The 25359-nt window shown below is 34.2% G+C and overlaps 1 protein-coding gene across 2 annotated transcripts in view; it reads right to left on the minus strand.

The window, feature by feature from the left end:
* Nucleotides 1–21760, minus strand: part of LOC119071732 — a 59859-nt gene extending 38099 nt beyond the window's left edge. Inside the window, exon 1 of one of the 2 annotated variants that reach the window (XM_037176762.1) lies at nucleotides 21202–21760. The gene's annotated coding sequence lies outside the window, so the exon portion shown is untranslated. The remainder of the gene's footprint in view (nucleotides 1–21201) is intronic. The other variant, XM_037176763.1, reaches the window with a different exon arrangement.
* Nucleotides 21761–25359: the final 3599 nt, after the last annotated feature.

Consider the following 25359-nt stretch of genomic DNA (forward strand, 5'->3'; position numbering starts at 1 on the left):
GTAATCTCATTAATATCTAATTAAAATCTAAATGATGTCCGTGTTTCGTTCATAATATAAGTGTCCATCCTCCATCAAATGTTTTTTTGGAACTTTCAATTAGCTCGTCTTAAAATGTATTTGGTATTTCGAGACCTGGACGACCTCTTGAATGGAACAAGCTGTCTTTCTATCACTTTATTCTACCCGGAAAGTTCGAACTCTACATTTTTTTCATTTTTGTGTTCTGTTGAAATGACAAACTGCAATACAGTGTAATTTCGACACTGTACCGAATCTGTTACTTCTGGCTTCATTTACTTCATCTCCTTCATTAGTTTTGTTATTACATTTTGTTATAAAAGACGATATTTGATGGATACCATCGTTTACGTCTTTCGTATGCAGTCGCTGATGAATCGGATGAATACGGATTAATCGTAAAATGTTAGATGGATCGATGTACCGAGTACAATAAATGCAGTCATTCCTGAATTATTCATCATCAGCCCCATAGGTCGTGGTGTAATTTATCGTTTAAATTTTGATTGCCTGCATTCAAATCTGAACCAAAAAAATTGCTTGAACACAGTAATGATGTGTAAGGTTTCGGTGATCACACGACAAGAGCGACATATATTTTCTTATCCCACCATCAATGATACTTTCGTAACACCTCGTTTTCGTTTTTGTATTTTTCAATCCTCTCTCCAGGCAATTCATTCATATCCTATCTCTGACACAAAATCTAGTTTATTATAATCTCTAAAAACAATTAGCCGTAATTTTGTAAATGCGAGACAAAGTAAAAAATGTTTTTTAAATAATTAGTTTAGAGCTTATCAATTCATCCCAAGTATAATTTAACAACACTCGACCGGGTAAGTGTATTCATGCTGTCAGATAATGTATATCTCCATTAATAATTTAATGAAAATGCCTTCAAGATGTGTAATTACAACCATCAGCTGTAAACGTTTTCGATTATCGCGATAATAAACCAGAGAATTTATTAGTAATTAAAATGATTTTATCAGAAATCCATTAATCACAACGCGAAAACAACAAATTTGTAATTTTAAATGTTTGATTAAAACATCAACTCAAATTAAAACGAGACTGGCGAGCAGAACATCCATTTTTAATAGACTTCATAATTATAATTTCTAATTTTTGTTAATTTTTTTTTTGTTTAAACTTTCCTAGCCACATTAACAACATCCATTAGTTGTAAACGTTTTTGTAAAAAAAAACATTGTCTTTCACAGCAGTTATCATTTTAATTTATTTACTTTTTACCTCGTAGCTAAAACTTTTTTATATTTCATGTTTTTTCTGTGCAACTACTTTACCGAATCGTTGATGATCATTAAGTTAAATTAAATTTAAAAAAAAAAAAAAAATTATGTTCAATTGTGTAATATGGTGAAATTGTTTCCGACTATTCTTTTATGTCTACTTTTAGTAGTTGTGTTGTTGGTTGTTGTTTCTTAACCGTTTTTTTCCTCTAGTTAAACTAGGCACCACCTTTGGGGTGGGTCCGGTCCCTTGACTGACTGATTTTCTCAATAGATTATTGGAACAAAAATATCATAAAATATTCTTGCCACGGCAGACTAAAATAAACCGGGCAGGAGCGGTTCATTTTTGAAACGTCAAATGACGCAAAAAAATCTTTTCGGAATAAATCCAATATTTTCTATTAACGAACTTAACATGAGGTCATTCAGTCTTAATCAAATATAGTATATCAGTCAAAAAACCCTTATTACCCTTTAACCCTGTGACGCAAGTCCTTTATCTAACTTACAAAATAACTGATATAGCTGATATCAAAACAAAATGAACCCAAAAAATGTAGAAAGAAAATTTTACAAAAAAAAATGCGTTACAAGTGGCAGATCCCCCCAAAAAAAATAAACTTTTTTGGTAGTGGACTTGTGTCACGCCCGCTTACTAACGTGCGGGCATGATTTCGTACCTAGGACGAAAAGTCTTTTTTTTAGCGTGTGAGAGGTTTCCAGACAATACGAATAATATTTTTCATATTCGACGGAGAAAAGTGAGATGAAGTGACACTTTTTGGGTATGAAAAAAAGTTTTTGGAAAACCGGAGAAAATTACTCAAGTTGTCGTATGACAAGAGAGCAGGCAGCTATTTTGTTGGAAATATCTTTCAGATCGCGCGTCGTCGAATTTAACCTCACGAATTTCCTTCCTCTTCGATTAAAAACGCTTTTGAAAATCCGTTGAGGATTACTCAAGTTATCTTGTTATGAAGCAACGAGAAACGATACAAATATACTTTTGGGAATATCCCTAACATCACCCGTCCATAATAGCCCATCTTCGAACTTAACCTCAGGGACGTAAATCCCCGTTGAACAAAAAAACGTTTTTTGGAAATACGTAAGGTTCGGAACCGGTCGACCGAGGTAGACCGCGTTCAAAATAATGACTGACCTGAAACTTCAGGTCAGCTCAGGTTTTCATTTTTGAAGGAACCTGACCTGACCTGGATCTGAATTTCTGAAACCTGTCAGGTCAGGTTTCAGGTCAGGTCAGACCTGATCACTTACCTTTTCAGGTAAAATCAGATAATATCAAATTTGATTGAATCAGGTTCAGGTCGACTTTGGTTCAAACATTTCTAAGTCAGGTTCAGGTAAACCTGACCTGTTTCGAGCCTTAAAAATCCGTTCAGAAGGTAGAACCGTATATAGAAGGTTTATGGTCATGCATTCATGCATTTTCAATCATAGTTAACATTTTGTGACAAACATTTTAGAGTGTTTATCATCCGTAAGACCCATGACTTTCAGTCAAGGGAATAACTGAAGCATAAAGTGCAAATGTCGGAATATAAAGTACTTTTCCATCAGACACCGCTCACGGTAAGACACTTTAAAGCCGAAACATAACCATTTTCGCCCACTGAGACCGCGTCAGTCAAATCCCATTATCTCGTAAAGTCATATCCATTTTGACAAAAAACATCAATAATTCAGGTAAATTCGTACCACAATGTTGAAAGAAAGAATAAAAATCCGAAACAATTTGAGTGAGAAATTGCATAGAGTGAGATACATCATAAGTCTCGTTCAAAGACCTTTTTCGATATTGCAACATTGTATGTTACAAAAAGCAGGCATATATACACAGCTGAACACAGTGTGTTCGCCTTACCTTTTTTTTGCATATTAGGTCATAAATTTCAATGAAATGTATTATAAGTCTTGAATTGACTTATCTCACCTAATAAAACATTGCTTTGGCACTTTATTTCATTTTCGTTATTTTTTTTCACTCGTACTGTTGCTGGTATTGAGTATCCAGACGGTGTCTGTAAGTTTTTATCTTTTCCATATAACCCTACCGACAAGTAGTAATAATAATATACTTACTATACATTTATAACAACTTGTCTTTGGTTGTACTTATCGAAATACCTTTTATGATTTTTCGCGTGCATTCATATATGCGAACGGATGAAAATTTTCTTAATAATAAACTGCCAGTGTAAAGAACTTAATCAAATGGCATTTATCAGCGGTTTTACTTGACAATATTGAAAAAAGGACATTATTAAGGTTCTGCGAGTATTTCAGTTAAGAATAATTTTTTAGTCTTATCTCTACGAATTAATGTGTAAATGTCCTCGTAGAACCGCAATGTAATCATTGATCCTATCTTTCTGTTTGTTTGAAATATCTGCTAGGAATGAATAAACAATCTATTACTTCGTTTGTTAAAAGCAGCGCATAGCTATTTCAGACCATTTCAACCATATCACATCGCCTTATTTTTGCTGTTTGTCGTTAATAACAAATGACTAGCCATTTTTGAAATTTTAAAACAATTTACTCGGGTAACTCTGGTACATCTGTTATTTCTTTTGTTCCAAATATATCCAACAATATTTTCAACGGATCACTTTGTAAGTTTAATTTTATGGAAGAACTATGGTTATGGTTTCAACATTTCTTTTTTGCCGTAGCTGTCAGGGCCTATTTTTCAAAAACGTGTTTTTAAAATTTCTAAAAGTTTCCAAAAGTTTCTAAAAAAATACTAAAACTTCTCAAAGTTTCTTAAAGAAACTTTTAGAAATTTTAGAAACACGTTTTTGAAAAATTGGCCCTGGTAGCTGTCTATACAATTGTTAAAAGTATCCAATGTGCATAATAAGTACCAGCTGATCTACTAGCACACACTTGCCGTATGATAAACAATCAAAACACATTCTGAACAATTTTTTTGCTTCAATCATACGTGTTATGTGCGCGCATAGCTGATGTTAATGTAGAAATGCACTGTGTGCAGGTTGTCTTTGAATTGTTGACAATACAAAGTGTTTTTGTTTGTACACCAGCTGGTGATATTCAGCTGGTGCTTATTCTGCACATAGGAAACTTTTAACAATTGTATCAGTTAGACCATTCCAGTCTCTTTGAACTGTTTTATAGAGTTTGATACAAGTTTTGTGTGATAAAATCTAAGGCTCGGAACAGGTCAGGTTCAGGTCAGGTCAGGTCATGAGAAAAAATACCCGAGGGAATCAGGTCAGGTTCAGGTAATTTCCAAACCTGACCTGACCTGAACCTGACCTAATATGAAAAATACCTGATCTGACCTGATCTGACCTGAATTTGATAAAAGAAAAATTTGAATATTATGGGCGTTTTCAGCTTAGATCTGAGTCAGGAAGCATTGTTTTGAAGAGAATACCAAACGATCTGATTAGCCAATATATTGTTATTGTTTTCTTCGTGATTTATTGAAGAAATAAGTCGAACATTTTAAACGGTAGAAATCATAAATATAAATAACAATAATTCAGTATTTTCGGAAGAGGAACAAAATTTGAGAGTGCTCACCCCTTGGCAAATTTCTAGTCTACATTTCTGCGCAAAAATATTCGTTTTTTGATAATTTCTCTGAACCAAAATCTGTTTTTGAAAAAGCACAACCATTAAAGCATGCAAGAATCAGTTACTTTTAAAGGAAAAATTGGTTTGTGGTTGATAACTTATCCCACTTGGCGAAACCTTTGCAAAATGTGTAAATTAGACATTTTTCAAAGGTTTCTCCAAGTGGGATAAGTTATTAACCAGAAATCAACTTTTAAGGTAACACATTTTTGCATGCTTTAATAGTTTTACTTTTTCAAAAAAAGATTTCGCTTCAGAGAAATCATCAAAAAACGAATATTTTTGCGCAGAAATGTAGGCTAGAAATTTGCCAAGGGGTGATCGCTCTTAAGGTTTGTACAACGATTTAACGCACATAACCGCGTGTTTAGTTTTGTGTGTGAGAGACAACAGCTCCAAACAGTTCAACAAAGGCCGATCCGGACTGAACCGCGAAAAAATCGCGGGCTATACTCGGCAAAGAGGGAAATGTTCCAGAATAGGAATTCCAGTAGTCCAAAACATTAATGTCGTTGATCTTCAAGGACAATTTATATGACGCTTGTCAGGACAAAACAATAGTTCAACAAAACAATAAATCATTTAGGTGGGATGTATTGTACACTGATAAAAAAGATTTTGTCGGTGTACTTCGGATATGTATGATATACTTCTGTTATGCATAGTATGCGTCGGGTATGTATGGCATACCTGTCGTATGTAAGTTTACGTACGATATGTGTGCCATACATCTCACGCGTGTAGTCGACGTAGGACATGTGTAAAATTTTGGTATGTGTAACTTCATCGCAAAATTACCTCATACGCCCGTTGTAACACGTTTGAGAAAAGCACACGTTTAGGATGTTTGTATACGCATGGTAAGTATGATGTCAAAAGATCGTACTTGTTGTGCGTTAACATTCGTACACTGTGCATTTTATATTAATAGCAACTATGTCAAGTCCTTTACATACATGAGATGAATGTATCTGTATCAGGATTTTAGGATTCACTTAAAAACAGAAATATTAAATTCAGTCATTTAAATTTCAAAACGTTTCATTCCCTGAGTTCCAATCTCATACTGTTGAAATATCGAAATATTACGCAAAAAGAAGAAGAAGGAATTACGATTACGATTCTCGATATTAGGTCATTGTCATATACCATAGTTCTAATTAGAATAAAAAAAAATATTTTCAAAGTTTCATATGTGTGTCATGTAAGTAAACGTATAGCATGTATAAGTACTTTGTGTGCAAACGTGCTCCACGTTTACCTACTTCTACCAACGCTTCACAATACAACTATCAATGTAGTATGTCTTAATTGCAACATTGGTTGAAGCGCCGCTTTGAGATCAAGAGGTCCCCAGTTCAAACCCAGCACCAAACATGGAGAAAATTTTTATCTAAGAAAAAGTTACGATATAAATGAATAAAAACACGAAAAATAAAAAAATTAAAATTAAAAAGAACGAAATTTGACGAAATAATGTACATCAAAATTTCATTTTATTTCGGATACCAGAGCAAACGTACTGGACGTTTACTGACGCAGTGCACGTGTACTAAACGTTCCCGAAGTTCGATCCAAAAATAGCTGTCTGCCAGCCAATTTACACGTCCACTACGTACAGTACACGTCCAGCGCGTTAACTTTTCTATCAGTGTAGTAATTGTGTAGACTTGCCTCTTAAAAGTACCCGAAATCAACATCAGGCTCGTGTTTAAAATAGCCTTCATTGCTTGACTGTTTTTCAAAATGTTTTTTTTTCGTTTTTAATTAATAAATACTTACAATCGCTAAACCGAACTGGTGTGCATACGTTATTTTGCACCAGCTGGTCACATGCAATTTCAAATGGGACCAGCTGGTGCAAACTAACGTATGCACACCAGTTCGGTTTAGCGATTGTAGCAGAATAGAACTTTTATATAATTTTGACATAATTTATAAAATTATCAGAAATGTCAAAAAAAAAAAAATTCAGGTCAGGTCAGGTTTTTTCAGGTCTGGTCGAAACAGGTTAAAGATCACTTCAGGTCAGGTCAGGTAATTAAATTTCAGGTCAGGTCAGGCTAACAGATAATTCAGGTCAGGTTTCAGGTTGACCTGACTTGTTCCGAGCCTCAATAAAATCATTTACTTCATGAATACAATCATGGGTTACCACATGTGACAAAACCATATCCTGATTGCAGATGATCTGCACTGAGCGAAATTTCGTACGTGCTATGCGTATATCATCCGTTCCCCCTGTTAAAAAGTGTGGTAAGTTATACAGCGGGCTCGAATATAATACGTGCGAGACGTATTTCGCTTTGACACAGATTTGAAAACATAAATTTTATTGAATTCACCTACGATATACACACCATATTAACAGTTTACAGTTGTTATTATACATTTTAGAAGTTATTTGTAACAAATATTTCAAGAGTTGAACCGGGAACCTCTGGATCATGAGCCAACGATCTTTGACATTTCTTATTGTTGAATGGTATGTACTTTGAAAGCCATAAACGTGTGTGGCGTTTAAGTTACGTAGAGCACGTTAAATGATATGACATGACGTTTGTTTAACATAATTTATTTTAGGTTCATAAATAATGAGGAAATAGTTACGACTTGATGGCAGGATAGTTATGGACCAGGATCAATTATAGATAACTTTAACTTAAACAACTTTCTGATATAATTACTTCATAAAAATTGAAAGGATTTTGTCGAGAATTTTTCTAATTTACAAAAAAAAATTGTGTTTGTAGTTTATCTTCTTCGTGTTAAGAAATTTAAATATGGTTCCAATTCAATATTCAAGACCAACATCCACTGTATACGTTTGACATATGTGATGAGCGTTTAACTTCTGTCCCACTCGTACGTTATTCACATTCCACGTACATGACCACAATACGTAACACATGAATATTTAAATGTGACAATCGAAATACGTAACTACGTTTTCAATGTGGCTCACGTATAAGAAACAGTGCCATCATATACGTCAGTGAAGTATATTACACCTCTCCGAGAAATTTTACACACACCCGGAGTATTGTCTGAATTTTCTTTTTCTGGGTGTGAAATTTTACCTATCGCAAATGAGTAAGATTTACTTGATGCAAATGAACAGTTTGTTTTTTACAGTTTTGCCATCCCTGTAAATAAAAGTCTCTTCTTACATCTTCAATAATGGCAAACTACATACACACATCATACGGGACTATAACCGAAATTCAAACGATCAACTACATGATGAATATTCGCAGAAAAATTTCAAAGACTTTCATGTAAGTCGAATCGTGTCAGTTTTAATCATAATCTAAAGTAACTTAACCGAAACAAACAAAACCAAATAAAAAACGTTGCCCTTGAAGAAGAATTAATCCACGGAAGTCCAGAAAACCGTTGTGGCAAAATCACATTTTATTCTATTCAACTATGCTAACCTCATTTTTATTCCTTCTGACCTTGATGTCTGTCCATCTTCTTAAACCGAAAAAAATTTGACATAATTTGGTTCTCGTAACTGGAGATTACGGTTTTATAAAAACATTTTTAGCGAATTTTTTCTTCAACACAATGGGAATGGAATTAAAACACACTCAATGTCCGAAAAGATTTTTGTAGTGCATTAACCTGTTACAGACGTCATCTGTTATCGACAACGACAGCAATAATAAACGACAAGCTCTGACTAATGAGGCCTTATATAGCAAAAAGCATGTTCAAAACAAATGAAGTGAAATATTTCTGAAATCAATTTCTGAAAATCTTCGATCAAATGAAGTAATAGTTTGAATAGTAAAACTGTTAATATGCTGCAAAATTTACCGGTAATTTTTTCATAAATTTTGCCAATACACCTTATTGCATTAGCATTTGTCCCAAAACAATAGGATATCTCACGACAACGACAATATGCTAATGACAATAGTTCGTTAATTTACATGATCTGTCCTCCAGGTGTTATTTACCGAAGTCGGTAAATGCAATCTCTAAACTAGACCGCACTTTAATAGCAAACAATGTATGTTAAAAATATTGAAGTACAAGATTTTGCATCAAATAGTACGCGAAACTTTAAATAAAATAAGTAAAAGATTTAATGATTGTATTAGGCTTCCAGAATCGATAACGCCGATTGTAAAATGTTGATTATATCGAATCCAGCATTCGAAATTTGCACCCAACACTTAGTGCAGAACGATCATATTTGGTTTCGGTTATTTCAAAGCACCTGTGTAGCAAAAAATATAAACATGCAAACGAAATCAAAAGTTGTGCATAAAATTATGAACCGAACGGCAACGTAATATTCTTTTGACGACTTAATTAAACATATTCGCCACATTTGCAGCAAGAACATGAGGCTAAATTTATGAGTGTTTATCGAAAAACAACAAAAAGAACTTTGTTTTCAGAACTCGCATCTGATAAATAAATAATTCTGTAAAAACCTTTGTGCATATAAATTGATGCTTGTGTAGTATAAACACATAAGAGATGCTCAGATTCGATTGTCATAAAGGCAACAAAGCTGAACCCATATCGAACGCCTTGTAATTAATCAAATAGATGTTTCGTTTGAATATGAGGTTGGTCTTGAGGAGGAACCACAATGTTAGGGATTTTCTTTTCTCTCTTTTTTTTAACTATAAAGCATTGGCTAACACCTTCATTAATTCACATAATATTCGATTGTATTGAACCGTGCCTCAAGAATCTCAAATAAAATAAATCAAACTGGAAATACTTATTTCATACAACCGGGAACATTTCTCAGCCATGCAGAGAAGTAACGTACTGATACAAAATTGAATATCAAAAACATTTATTAAAGATGAATCGATCTCAACTTCAGGACATGAAGGCAATATTCGCTTTTCGGTTGTATGGTATGCCAACACAGTGCAAGTTTAAGTCTCTGAGATAATGTTGCAGGAAGTGGGCAAACATCCAAAAATATTCTGTATTTTTAACTTGTCGTTGATTAAGTATAGTATACCTCTATGCGAAAAACTTCCACAATGTGCCTACCAATGGGAATACCAAACGCGCTGCAATGTAGTTAAGCCGAAAAATCTCTAAATCCGATTGAAAAAAGTCGCTCGGCCCTCGCCTTTGATTTGTAGGCATAATGTGGAAAGGGTGGTTAAGAGTTCCGATTATTATCTTTCAATATTTGCGCACTTCTTGTGGTATTATCTACGAATCTATGCATTTGATTGTATTGTTTCTTTTTCAAGTAAAAGCTCTGGGTAATATGATCCTTTCTATGGTAAAATGCATGTTAAAACAATCGAAGTACAAGATTTTAAATCAACAGATTGAAATTGTTTTCGATCAATGGAAGTAATAGGCCCGATAATACGCTTGCCGTCTGTAACAGGTTAAAATGCATAAGCAAAAACGCCCTGCAATGAGTTTAAAATACCGTAAAAAGAAACAATACAATCAAGAGCATAGATTGGGAGATAATACTACTGGAAGTCAGCAAACATCCAAACATAAATCGGAAATTTTAACCATTCTGTGAAACGGAATATTGTACACTAGCGATTTTGTCTTGCGTTCCTTATAGTGTAATCCGACAGTCATTCGGTATTCAATGCAATAAATCCTCGAATAAATCACTACTGCAAATTATTCAATTTATATTTTGCTAAATACAATTCACACAAATGCCTTTATTTCCACTACAATATCTCAGCTAATTCGTCGATCAGTTAACCCTATTTAATAATGAACCGCGTGTTCTATCGCAATAAATAAACATTTATAATACCGCCCGAACAACAAGCCAATAATACTTCCAATTAATTTGCCATTCATTAATTGATTTGTATAAATCTAATTTTCTCGTATTTTACTACTTTTATAAGAATTGATTTCAATTTTTCAAATTTTATCGGCTTTGTTATTTTGCCCATTTGTATTATGTACGAACGGTTCGATTGCATAAGATTTTGACCAAATGATTGGTAAATATTGCAATTTGCCTATACAAAATTCGTTAAGGAACATTATTTTTTTCGCTGCACAACAACACGTCGATTAAACTGCTAAAACAACTTAAGAGACACAAGGCGCACCACATTATTGTTTAAAATTATTACCCAACAATTTTACGAATGCATACACATTTAGATGTAATACCTCTTGTGTGTGATACTACGTAACATATGAGAATTATATATAGGAAATCAATCGTTGCATGGCGGAAAGTCATAAATTTAAAAATAAAATTTCTGCTTTATATTGTTGTTAGGCGAGATTTATATATTTCATTTCATTTTTGTTTGTTGCAAAATTTTCCCCGAACAGTGACTCGTATCGCGCGACTTAACAGCATATTAGGGAACGTTAGCTAAATTGGCGGCTAACGATAATTTCGAATGGTAAGGTACCCACTAACGATAAAACCAACGTTAATGCCCCTATCAAAAATAGCGACTATTGTGAATGCCTAAATGAAATTTTCAGACTATTATTATGTAAGCAGATCATTATTTTGTTGCTGCAATTAGTAGATCTGACTTGTAGGAAGCTAAAGGCATTGACTTCGAAATGTTTTGGTTGTTGCAACCAATGATGTCCTCCACACGACCCAGTTGAAAAATGTCATTTTCAAAACGTTCAATATATTTTATATAAAACCTTTCCAGCTATATTGTGGAATGAATTTAAATAAATTTTCCTTCCAGCTAAATGCCACTGGTTTCGTACAAGTCAGATCTATACTAATTGCATTCAGAAAATATAAGGCTTACGCCAGGCCATGACCTGATACGACCTGCAGGTCATCGACGACCTGAAATTGACTTTTGGAATCAAATTAATTTAATCGAATATTTTTTATCAGTAATAGTGACTGAAATCTAGAACTTAGAGTTTGAAGTGAAATTATGAGAGAAGTTGAATCAATGAAATTAAATCTGAAATAAAATTTTGGTGCCACGACTGGGACCCGAACCCAGAATCTCCACCTTGCCGGGTCTAACCAATTGAGCTACCGTGGACATTTTAATGTCAGATCTAATTTCGAACCGTTGTTACATTACTGAAGCTTGTATATGTAGCCAAACCAAATTAATTTAGTTTGGATCAAGTTGTTTCACACAATTTTGCATGAAATATGACTTTGAAGGAGCCCAGGAGTTAAAATTAAGACATTTATTCATGACACGGATATGTATTCATGGCTTTGTTTAAAAAAGGTGAAATTACGGATCGCTATACAACAGATTTTTTAATGGTCATCATAAGAACTTTTTAATTTTTTTTACTAAATTATGAAGCCAAAAAAGGTCTTCAAACTATTATAATCGGCCAATCATCTGTCATCGACAGCAACGAAAAAAATAAGCAATCACCTCTGCGTAATGTTATGTAGCAAAATGATTGTTAAAACAAACGAAGTAAAAGATTTTGTATCGAATTAGATGAAATTTTAAACAAAAGAAGTAGCAGATCTAAAGTGTTGTTACGCGATACGTCTGCTGCTTTTGAAATGATTGTATATGAAATGTAAACTATTCAAGAATTTTGAAAAATCAAGCCACACAAACATATTAGGGTATCTATACCGTTTCAATATCGGCCTCGTATTTTATACCTTGCGAAATAGTACATTTTGTTACGAGTGATTTCAACAACCATTTCAACAACAAAGCACTTGATCGCGGTCGACAAAATATATATGAAACTCCATTTTCGGCCGGAGAGAGCGTCCGAGAACGTACTTTCTTGGCCGTAATTACCTCTACCTGAGAACTACAGAAAAATTGAACTTTTCGATCGTACAATGCGTGTCGAAATCCGTCAAATTTCAGTCTTCAAGCACAAAAACGACTTTTTCGCAACAAGTGACGAAAAGTAGGACTTTCCTTTGCCTTTATTGCGAAAAACTTTGTATACAACTCGATGATAAATGCTTTTTAGGCACGACACGATGTGTATGTCACACTCGGTTGTATAAATAACTATTAACACTTGTCAATATATAATACACATTCTCAAGGAGTTCAATGAGTCAGTATATTTTGTTGAAATTTAAAAATGGCTTTTTCTTGAATAAACATTTTCCCAAAAAGCCTTGTGGGAAAACCAACATCAAAGATTTTTTAGTTTTTCAATTTCCATACCAAAACAATTTCAGATCATCAGGTCAACCTAAAAAATGTTAGGTTTGATTTTCAGGTCAATTTTAGGTTTCCGGTCACTTTCATTTTTAGAATTATAAGAATTTTGTCGAATCACTTCTTCGAATATACCAATTTTAAAAAGAAACTCATGTAAAATGATCACAAATTTACTTCAATAAAATAAAAGATATTAACTTTCAAAAAAAAAAGAAATTTTTGCTTAACCTGAGACATATGACAATTGAAATTTTTGGCAGGGCATTAACGTAGGTTTTGTCGTTATCGTTGGAAATAAGAGTTAGCGGCCATTTAGCTAACGTTCCCTAATATATAGGGCCAGTGGAAAAAAAAGCGTTAAATAAATTGGTGTCATTGAAACTATTTATATATTCGATGCAACGAGCGCAACAGAAAAAAAATCTTTCCGTTTTATTGATAAAATGTGCATGATACACCACGACTTCAAGGATAAGTAAGTTTTAATGACAAATTACATCATGAAACGGATTTTTTTCTCTCTTTTAAATCATAGAATGAAGAGGTATAATACAAGAAAATCAAGGAAAAAGTTACATAAAATGGATTTTTCATGCGATTAAAAACCCCTTGGAAACATTTCGAACCCATCCGTACTTTACTTCAAGAATAATAATCTACAAATTGCTGTACATTAATCTCGACTTCAGTTCATATAAAAGAAGAAAAAAATTATCTCGCGAAATAAATATTTAACATTTTCCCTTTTGCACAGAACATTCTCAAATAATTTTTTTTTATCGCGGTAGGTATAAGTAACAAAGCAAATAAAGTGCGAGCTATTAATTTTAAGGATTTTATATATATATTCTATAATACACACACTGGGTGAGTAACACAATACCCATATAATAATGCATCCATGCATCCATTATGTGATTTCTATGCTTTACATCCAACACGTAAAGGCAGATGAGAAAATAGCCTCATATCGCTTTGCGCACACACAAAAGGTCGCCGATGTTAACAATTGCAATAAGCTTATGATGCGCATATGAAAGCCCATTTCAATTACAATTTATTTACAACAATTCAGACGTAAACAGTTTATGGTTTGTTTGAACTCGAATAAAATTTATTTCAAAAAGCGTTTAGTTTAATAGATATAGATACATGCCGGGCCTGTCCCTATGGTTTCTTTTTTTTTATATTTTTCGTATATATACAGAACGGCTATTATGGTCTCCACGACGACGAGAGCGTTTAATGTTTTTTTTTTTTAATTCTTTTATGAAAAGCCGATTTTCCAATTTATCATCGAGTCGGGTTTTGTAAATTATTTTAAAGTTCAGCTGTCTCAGCTGCAAAATCGACATAATTCAAATGGAAAATTTAATTTAATTTTAGTCCACCTAGCGGGTTATTTGGCATAGCATTACAGAGATATGGTACATAGGAAATAGCTTCTTCACTCCTAGCGTGTATGATAAACAATAAACACGTTCTGTTTTCCAGTTCACAGTTGAATTAAAAGACTTGTTTTTACAGAATTTAATACCCAATACTAAAACTACACATAAGATGAGGTCATATGAACGATTATTAAATATCATCTACTTCTTTTGCTTGATGCAAAATGAGGCGAAATCTTTTACTTCATTTGTTTTAACAAACATTTTGCTAAATAAGACAGTCTGATCCGTGTTTTCCACTTAATTCTGTCATCGCTTTCGTTAACAGAAGTACAAATTATGATACAATTTAAAAAAAAAACAAACATATTTTGTAAGGGTCTAAGGAACCTATTTACGGCAACTTTTTGACTCTCCTTGGCTCCAATCAGGGACGTAGCTACTAACGGGCAAAGGGGGGCATTGGATTTTGAAATAGCTTAATTTCAGTCTGTTGTTTTTTTTTGACTTAAAGCAGTAATTATATTTGGCGAAATGCCGCTCCATTAACCCCTAATGTATGAAAATAATCCCTAATTCCAAAATTTTTGGGTTTATTTTGCATACAGGTGCAAAATGCGTCAAGGACTTGCGTCACTCTTTGATTGGGGTTCTTTGATTAGAAATACCTACCCAGTGGGTTGTACCCACTATATTTCGCCAGTTCTATTCTTTAGCTTAATGATGATTGAAAAATTGGCAAAAATTTCTGCTCAAATTTGAAGAATTTTTTTAGCAAAATTTGGAAAATCTTTGCAAATTAATTTTCTAATCAGTGCCTATGATTAAAAGTGTTAAGTTGAAATACAGTGGGCTATACTTTGAAATAAGTGATTCACTTTATTTCAGCTGTTTTTCAACTGATTCGAACAAATAATGTGCTAATGCGTGACTTATTTCAAAGTCGCTGACAGGTCTGACCACTGACACTTATTTCCATTATTTTATCTCAGTGCTACCAGTACTGCAAAAGGACAATGTGGTACTGGTGCACACTATTTGCAGGGAAAATTCCCAATGAACAATCGCCGCTTGTTGTAGCGCGAGCAGAACGAGAGCTACATGCAGAATTGCATCGACTTAACCGTCTTAGACTTATCATCAAAACCATCATTCAGGGACAAATAATTTCTTCATAGCTAAGGGAAGGTTCACTTTTCGTGTGATTGATCCGAGGCGAAGCCGAAGTCAATGAACATAAGCCACGTGTGACTTTTCATAATTCATAAATCGGGACACTGTATTTTGACAAATATTATCACAGCCCTTGGCATAAGTTCCTGAAGTATGGACATGGAAAATGGACATGCAATTCGAGAAAATGTGTTTTGTTGATGGTATGGTACTTTAACTCTATAAACAGCAAAAAATTATTTTCAATCAAAAAGAAATTCCGAATAAAATCATTGAAGCGCCATATTATACCGTCTAAATTCAACAAATTTTTTTAAATGAAAACTGACTGACCAATTATTATTGTAAGAAAGTGAAAACACAATGTTAATCAAATTATTCAGGCTGTAAACTTTATTCATAAAAATCATAAATAAACAACAACAACAAAAAAGAGAGAGAACAATAATATGATGTATTCATCGCGATATTATAATAACAGAATATAATAAAATTATAAACAATAAAAATGAATGTGAAACCATAGATGAGTGAGCAAGCTAAACCGTTTGTTAATGATGTTGTAAAAATATTTTCATTCTCTTCAATCAATAAAAAAATTATAGTTTCCAACAATAACCACCACACAAAACGTATCTTATGATAATTTCTCTAGAAAGCACTCTCGTCAGAAAATATTTTTTATCGTTTTTTCGACCGCTATTCTTGACTGCACCTTGTATTGAATTAAGCAGGGCCGGCATGACTAACAAAAGAAGCATTGAACTGGGCCGTTTTGCTTAGAAGATAGATTTATGTAAAGGGCACAAATTGTATGCGAAATAGGGACCGATGTAGATGTTTTAAAAATAGTGAAGTGCAGATTCGGTATTTGCCTACGGAGACCATATGATGGTCAGTACGGGCCTGGAGTTTAATTAAAAATGAATATTTATTTTCCTGACATGTACCCAATGGGAAGTTCTGCGGAAATCATTTGAATATTGTCAAGCAGAGTTGAAGCTCACACGTCGCGTCGTATGTTTAAAATATGACATTTTCTTCAAAAATGATTTCACTGCAATTAAATCTGTGAATCTGTGTCATAGAATATGTTTTCTGAAGCAATACAATGTCTTTTTACTGATGAGTATGTAATGTCCGAACATACAGCAGAACCTTTTAGAAACAGTAAGTAATCTATTATAGACGATGACAAAAATAAGCGATGAACTACATGGCAAACTCTCATATAAAAGCTATAAAAGAGCTCATACATTTCAACATCCGGAACATTTATTTGACAGTTGATCTGTCAAATCGTATAGCAATTTTAATATGGTGTTTATGTCACTCATACTGTGTGCAAGGGTCATTAATAGTATTTTGCATAACAAGGGGCGAAAGTAAAAAAATTCAAACGTGTGAAGTTTGCAGCCCGCGCCGCAGGCGGCAGCCCCTTGGTATAAAAATAATAGTATTTTGCATAACAAGTGGCGAAAGTAAAAAAATTCAAACGTGTGAAGTTGATTTTTTTTACTTTTGCCCCGAGTGATGCATACTATTTTTTATGCCAAATACTGCGGAAGATTTGTATTTTCGGTCCGAAACAAAACATAATTTTAATTAAACTGTTGAGTTATCAAAAAAATTTGCTGTAGAAACACCAAAATGCCGAAAAGCGCGGGGCTCCAGGGGGCGGGAGCCCCCTGGTATAAAAATAAATAAATAAAAATAAAAACAATTTAACAAATGAAATTACTGTAAACATACATTCACTTGCTCACAAAACATTTGGCTATCGTCAACACAACACTACACTCAATGCGTACTTTCAATCAAAGTGAACATGTGTTTTCGAGACATATGACGACCGAAAGTAAAATGATGACAGTGACATTTACTTTCGGCCCGCAAATACGCAAGCCCTCGGGGCGAAAGTAAAATGATGACAGTGACATTTACTTTCGGCCCAAGGCCTGAATTTTTTTACTTTCGGTCACCATTTGAGGACCGAAAATACAAACTTTCGCAGTATTTGGCATAAAAATTTTATTTTCATGTGTCGGGGCCGAAAATGAGGGAGTTTCGATATTTTTCTCAGGTTTTCGACCCCTTACATGGAAAATTTTTTGAGTATCTGTTTTGGACGATTGATTTTAGGCACTTTCGCATGTAGCCCGAACGAAGTGAACAACAAGCGAAATTGCCTAAAAACAATCGTCCAAAACAGATACACAATAGTTATTTGTGTATCTGTTTTGGACGTTTGATTTTAGGCAATTTCGCGAGTTGTAGCCCGAACGAAGTGAGGGCAACATGCGAAAGTGCCTAAAATCAAACGTCCAAAACAGATACTCAAAAAATTTTTCATGTAAGGGGTCGAAAACCCGAGAAAAATCTCGAAACTCCCTCATTTTCGGCCCCGACACATGAAAATAACTATTTCATGCTTCGGGCCGAAAATGAGGACAATTTTTCAAATTTTCTCGGTTTTTCTGCCCTTTGCATGAAAATTCACATGTGTACCTGTTTGGGACGGTTGATTTAAGGCAATCAGCGAAATTGCCGAAAATCAATCGTCCAAAACAGGTACACAAATGACTATAGCTAGATTCATGTTAAAAGAATCTGTTTCAGAACTGCAGAAAAGGTATGTGTTTCTATGCGTTACACTGCGTTTATATGGGTTTTCATGTTAACATTGACGTTGCGCAATTCAGAAACAATTTGTTAATTTGTTTGTCAATTATGAAGTTTTAGAATATTGTTTAGTATCAGATACAGAAACGAAATCGACATTCTTGAAGAAGGGCTGAAACAGATTTTTAGCCCCTTACGAAGTTCGAAGGGGCTTATAGGATTACGATGCCGTGTGTAATTGATGGAATTCGAAGCAGACGGTAAGGGCAAAATGTTTGCCTATGTTCATAGATGACGAATCGGCAAAAAAAAATTGTCCGTCTGTCCGTCCGTCTGTCACGTCGATATCTTTCGAGTAAATCAAATCCGATTTCAAAAAAAAAAAAATCCTGAAAGATAGTCAAAATAGTGAGGCTAAGTTCGAAGATGGGCTATTTTGGGTCGACCCCTTCCGAGCTGGGGCCCCATAAGTGATTTAACGTTTTCCGAAGATATATCTGGCCATTTTAGGGCTACACTTGTAAGTGATACGTCAAATGAAAGGTATTTACAATACCGATCGACGAAAAAAATTGGATGACCGACTCGTAAGTTAGACCCCTTGGTGTGAACTAGGTATAGGGCGGCAAGCCGTTTTTGCTTTAGATAGATTTTGCTTTATTAGATATGTATTGACCATACAAATTCGGGAAAAAAAGTTTATGAAATTCGGTTTACCGGAGCGTGAGCTAGGTCTCTTGGAGTGAGCTTATATGTGGCTACTCGTCCGTACAGTGAAGGTGGTGGTTTTTTGTTAATATCTCGAGTAAAATTTGACCGAATTTCATGATTTTTTTTTTGTTTGAAAGGTACTAACGAATGTAAACACACCCCCCTGAACCAAAATAAAGTTTTACCGAAAATGCACCCAAAAATTGATTGCTGTTCTAAATAGAGGGACCCTAGGGGAGTTCAAAACGATGGTCCGTTAAGCTGGACCAGATGCTTCCACATCCCATACATTTTTTTTCTTAGTTGTATCTCTTAGGTGTATGGGGTTGGGGTAGCATCTGGTCCAGCCTAACGGACCATCGTTTTGAACTCCCCTAGGGTCCCTCTATTTAGAACAGCAATTAATTTTTGGGTGCATTTTCGGTAAAACTTTATTTTGGTTCAGGGGGGGGGGGGTGTGTAAAGCAGCCGTACTATTCCATCTCCTAACAAAATAACCGTCGGCTGCCATTTTGGATTTTTGAAAAAAACAATATAAATCGATGAAAATGATAATTACAAAGTCACTGATCAGTGGGAAGTGTAGTTTGTGTTACATTTGAAAGGAACGTCGTACGGGGCTTCGTAATTGCGCTATGCGCAGTAGGCTTACGGTAAGAGTAGGGCGACGGACAAACTAGGGTCACGTGCACAATGGATGTACGGGTTTGTACGGGGCTCAGTCGCAGCAAACGCTCCGACTGTTCTGACGGCTCGTTTTAACGTGAGCAGGGCTAATGCTTATGCCAAGTTTCAAGTAACAGTAGTAAGCTTTCCATTGTAGAAAAAACGGCAAAATTGGCAATTAGCTCAAAGAATCGACTTCCTTTAGAAATGTATTTATTGACCTTTAGTCAAGCCTTTAGCTCTATATGAGCGGGTATATGACCCGAACTTTATTTAATTTTACCGGTCCTTTGCGTTATCGGTCTTCAGTAAAATTCTGCCTAGGTTAGAGTTTCCACAATCCTCGCCCCGCTCATCTCTGCAAAATTAGACTAAAGTTAACCAAACGACCAACAGCATTCGATGAATATTCGGTCAATGACGACAGCGGATTTCACTTCGAAACCTTCTTTTTCGTATGTGCGAATCATAAAATCACTACGGTAAATGTAAATTATTAACCAAAAACTCTCGACAAAAATGAAATCTACCTCAATGCAATGACATATTTTCAAGCATTTATTTGGTGATTTATGGTTTTTTTAAAGAGTTTTTTGTCTGAGGTTTTTTTTTAAATTTTCTGTTGTAAATTTATGATAAAGTTAGCAGGAAAACTTTACATGATACCACAAAATCTTGTCGTCAGTCAGTGAATTGAAAGTAATATTTAACATAATCGATATTCATTGTGGTAATTAAAATCTCAGCGAATTTTTGAACCAGAAGTCTCACTTAGTTACCAGCAAAGGTAAATCAAACAACATTAAGCTATACTGTTATAATCACTTATTAGTCATAATTGCTAATCAAACCGTAAATGATATCGCATTTACTTTTAAAATCCATTAATACTGTACCAAGTACAATGCTACCACAGTGCAGCAGCAGCAACTGAGCGGCATTCTCGTAAGCACCAATTTCATGTACAATAATTTATAGATCGTGTATTGGGATCGTATACCAAACAAAAAAAAACTTTATCGCTCAGTGGTAGATGCATACATACACACACACGGAATATAACGTAAATTTATTATAAAAAGAAGCGAAGTGTGATGATCACGTATCGAATGTAACTTGGCTGAAACAACAACGTTAGCCTGAAGTACATAAATTAGCCGCGGTTCGGCATAAATTCTGGAAAAAAATAATAATAATTGTGGCATCACTTTCTGCGAGTCGATCAGTTTTAATAGAACCAGACATTGGAACGAATGTGAAGGAAATAACGATGATAACGACTTACATGGAAATTATGTTTCAGATTAGCTTGGAATTGAGTGAGGGACTAAGAAATGATGTAAGAATTAACGAGAGCAGCGATAGACTTCTATAGATCAACGTATTTTTAATCGGTTGATTTCAAATCTTGTACTTCAATTTTTTAACATGCATTTTACCATATAAAGGACCATATTCACACAGAGCTTGTCATTATTTTTGTCGTCCTTGTCGATAACCGTTGAATAGTCGTATGTGACAGGTTAACGTAAAAGTTCATTATTAACATTGAAAGTTAAAAAAAAAGTCAAACAAATTGCTGATGAACTGTTCAGTTACCTCTTTTTCCATAGTAAATCCATTAATCCTGAATGACAATTGAGAGTGATATCCATTTAATTTATTCAGTCACAACACTGATAAACATCACAGCACATAAACAAATTTACACCTGAAACTATAACTGTTCGGCGGAATAATAAATCAGCAAGTCATCAGCCGTCCTCTTATGAATTTAAATAAATTTAACACGGCGCGATTCATTCATAACTCTTTTTTTGTTGTTGCTTAATTCATCCGCTACAATTTAACGAAAGAGATTAATTAATCAAATTATGCATTGCGAAGAGGTGGCACGTTTTTTCTTCTTCTTCTTCTTTGCAATTCAGTCAGTTCGATTTGCTTATAAACACGTGCGTTTCGTTAAACCTGCTGATCGAAACTGTTCCAATCCACGTACCATGAGTTTTTGAGTGCGCTCAGCTCGAGCCACAGACCGTACAAGTGAAGAAAAAAAAAATGAAACGTAAAAGTTATATTCAGAAATATACGTAAATTAAAGTAAACGGAACAAATTTGTGTGTACACACATTGTACTGTACGCAATGGTGTTATGTCTGCGGATCGGTGTGGTTGCTTTTGCTGAACAAAGTTCAACAATAAAAACTATAACAGATTTAGCGTGTATGGAATGGATTATAAATTGAAGAATATTTCTCGGAGAAGCATTAAAAAAAACTCTTTTTTTCGACTTCACTTTGTTGGCTTAACGAAACACATAATAAATTAACAACGAAAAAGTTGAGATATGTGTGTAATTAACGGTATCGAGAGTTTTTAATTTTTCAGAGAAAAAAGAAACACATTTCGAGGTGTACCATTTAAGTATCACCTTCGTAGATGGTCGGTGAAACGGATAAAGTCGAAAAAAAAACCGAAAAGTTACAAGTAATTCGATGATCCACTACGATTTGTCAGCGGTCATAAAAAAGACCTCAGAATAGATCATTTCCATCATCTGTTTTATTTCCAGAACGAACATTAAACGTGTTCAGAAAGTCCAGAAGGAAACCCAGAAAAAACTTGACTTAATGCTTCAAATTACTCAAATTCTAGAAGTGATAGCATGGTATATCATGTAAAGTGGTGGAATTTTAGGAACTAACATAATATAAACTCAACAATACCAAAAGTCCTAAAGGGAACCCAATAAAACCTCAGAAATCCTTCATAATACTTACATCCTAGAGCTGGGAACATATTGTACACTACCACCTCAACAGTTCAATAAATCCTGAAGATAATCCAAAAAAAAACTCAGAGATCCTTCAAAATCCTTAAATTCTAAAACAGGGAGCATGTTTCCGTGTAAATATGAATCTCGGTTACGCCTTTGAGTTACTAAAATTAACAGACTTTACAACTGTTAGTCGATTGTCATGGAAATACGTGTAATTAGTTACTCTAAATAAATAATAATTTCCACGTATTTTTACATAAAAAGGTGACTTCACTGTGACATATCTCTGGAACGAGCTGCCCGATTTCAATAAATAAAAAACGAAAACGTAGCTCTTTAAACCTTCCGAAGAAAATTTTTGCGAATTTAGAATCTTTCTATCGGTTTCAGAGATTTTCGTTTGAGAAAAAAATATTTTTCGACTTTGACCAATATTTTCCGCCATTTTGGATTAAAATGTAAAAAAAATTCCACCAAAAAAAAATTTAGACTTTTCTCTATAACTTATTCTTCGGAAGTGGATTGATATCTCTTCTCGCTTACGAATGAAAAATCATAGACAAAAAGGGACATAACGGCCGCTCACCAGAGAACCATTGAGCTGCCGTCTTGGCACCACATCAGATTAGAATCAGGAATCGATACGGAACAACCTACAATTATCGTTATAACGATTTTGTAAGATTCACGATTAAGCCCTTTTTTCAGCCTAAGCAGATCCACTACTAGTTATCTGTTGTTGACGTCTACGACAAAAATAATCAATGAGCTCTGTTAAGACCATACATTATATTATATCAAAATGTTTGCTAAAATTAATGAAGTAATAGATTTTGCATCAAACTTTAGGCGATGTTTTAAACATAACAAATTTTATTTAATAAATAATTGGTGTAATCCAATTTATGGAATTTCGTTTTGAATGGGTAATTTGTTGACTTAGCCACGGTGCGGTTGAATAAATTTTACTCACTCATATTGGATGCACTTTTGATATTTTTTGGATAATATTAGTCAAAAATTTTTGTGGAACCTAGTTCAGAATTCCGAGTAACAAGGTTTCATTTATTTTTTTTTATTTCCATCCGTACCATCGGTGGAAGTGGAACATAGGTCATCCAGTCTACAAGGAGAGTGTTTGGAAACTGGTTGGGGTTGCAATTGGTAGTGGTTGGAATTTCAATAGCAATGATACAAAAATGATCTGTCCCTTGAGTACAAAAGAAGCCGCTAAAGTTTAAAAAACATGATTTTCTAAAGGAGCCAATGAAATGTTGTATTAGTAAAGGGACACCTCTATCAGCATCCAAAAATTATTATCGGAGACCGTTTATGAAGAGACAGTAACTCAAAGTTTTTCCCTGATATTTGATCACAGTCGCGAAACTCAGCGTCACCTGGAACACACTTATGATAATTTTTCGCAATTAAACGTACTGATTCTGATATGCTGACCGTCTCAACTTTCTATCGACATCACATTTGTTATGACGTACGTCAACGACATTCTAATCTAACGACCATTTTTACATGACCAAATGTAAAAAGAGAAGACGCGAAATTTGGTATCTAATAGTTGAATTGTCATGATAGCAGCGATGTCTACCGACAACTCTATACATTACCCAATAGAATGTGAAAGTCTTAATTCAATTGAAATTTTTACTTTTTTTAAACTTTAATGTTTACTTGTTTGTAAGTTATTGTTATAGGTAAACAACGCGTAATATTACATGTACGTATTATGCTACAATTTCATGAGACTACGGAGACGTTACAATTACATAAAATTATATGGAACAATTGTGAAGGCTAGCAATTTTTAGCATTGTTGATTTTGTAACGAGTGATCAGTGTGTGAAATGTTTCTTACCATCAGTTTACTTCCTTAACAGAACATAATTATTGATAGTTTTGTGAAGTGCGTTTTTATGGAGAAGAAAAATTAAATATTGATTTACTACGCCCAGCTTATTCTCGGACCTATATAGTTGGTTACGTCTGATCTCTGTTAAGATTGTAACAGCGTTTTACCTAAGAAATTGTCCTTTCGTTTCGTAACATTCGAGTTACACAGTCCATTCGCTGAGAATATAAATGGTGAACGGTAAAATCAAATTAGCCTCCCCGTGGTGGTCGTTAACATTAATACTCGAGTATGTTAATGGCGTGTATTTATGCGACCGATGAAATTTAACACACATTTTCATGTTAGATATTAATTGTCGTAATGGGTTAATAAAACTTAAATTTTAGTTTAGTTCGGTATGGATTACATTAACGTTTAATTTCGGAAATGGAAATTTATGACCCGTTCAAGGTATGTGTACCTATTTACCGGCAAAGAAAGTTGCAAATTACATCAACTGATTTTTTATTTTCTTTATTGTAATTCAAAACTGGCATGCATTGCATTCATACGTCATGTCTTTGATAAACCAAAGTTCATTGGAAAGGGTCAAATGACATTCAATGTATTCCTTCTTTGTCTTCTCTTCTACTGTGTCATCTATTATCGACAATGACGACAAAATTGAAAGATGAACTCTAGCTTATGTGATCGTATTTTATCAAAATGTATGATTAAACTAATGAAGTAAAAGCTTTGCTGTCAATCTGTTGAAAGTACTTAGATACGAGTGGCACCCTAAAACTTTCGGGAATCGGATAATTGCGATTCATGAAAGTATTTGATTTCAATATATTGGTAAATTTCATAATTTTTTAAGGTAATAGCCAACTCAATTCGAAGAAAGGGTGTCTTCAGACATTATGGCTTACCATTTAAAATTTGAACTAAAATTTCACGACTTTGGCAAGTTTAGACCAGGGTTTCTATTGTTTCGGTCGCAGTATCGATGTGATACCAGCATAGTTCGATAAAAGAATCCTAAAAGTATGTATCTAAGGAATCCTAACAGATTTCATCAGAAATTTCCGGAAAAATCGAAAGAATTAGATTCACATGCAATTTCACT

Source organism: Bradysia coprophila (genome assembly GCF_014529535.1).
Source record: "Bradysia coprophila strain Holo2 chromosome IV unlocalized genomic scaffold, BU_Bcop_v1 contig_5, whole genome shotgun sequence".
In the NCBI taxonomy this organism is placed as follows: Eukaryota; Metazoa; Arthropoda; class Insecta; order Diptera; family Sciaridae; genus Bradysia; species Bradysia coprophila.